This window comes from Eschscholzia californica, unplaced genomic scaffold (assembly GCF_041429995.1).
Source record: "Eschscholzia californica isolate CP2 unplaced genomic scaffold, dmEscCali1.0.p SCAF_18, whole genome shotgun sequence".
Lineage (NCBI taxonomy): Eukaryota > Viridiplantae > Streptophyta > Magnoliopsida > Ranunculales > Papaveraceae > Eschscholzia > Eschscholzia californica.
The window spans coordinates 89,433-90,000 of NW_028238287.1; positions in this window are offsets into that span (position 1 = coordinate 89,433).

The following is a 568-nucleotide window of genomic DNA, read 5'->3' on the forward strand; positions in this document are numbered from 1 at the left end:
CTGTGGCAAGGGCGTCCCAGGCCGTCCCGAGCTGTGCCGAGGCCGTCCCGAGCCTAGTCTCGGGCGTCCCAGGCCGTCCCGAGCTATGGCGAGGGCGTCCCAGGCCGTCCCGAGCCAAGTCTCGGGCGTACCTGGCCGTCCCGAGCTGTAGCGAGGGCGTCCCATGCCGTCCCGGGCTGTCCCATGCGCGTCCCGTGCCGGCCCGAGCAACAGCCCGGGCGTCCCGTGCCTCGGCCCTTCCAAGTGGTGCTTCGTCGGACATCTCGATATCCACTCGAGCATTTTCGACCATTCTCCATATGTGGGTGTGTGTGGGTATTTATCAGGAATATTGGAGAAAGAATCGGGAAAAAAATATTTTTTTTCTATTTTTTTTGAATTTTTAATTGTTTATTCACTTAAAAATTCATAAAAAAATAAATATTTATCGGAATCGCTATTATTATATATCAAAAGAATCCTTGTGAAAAGACCTTTCCAACGAATGCAAGTTTGTTGGATTTGGACGAGTAACGAAGGAGCAAAGGCCGAGTATGCTTGGTTAAAAATTTGATGTTTCCTTGTGAAA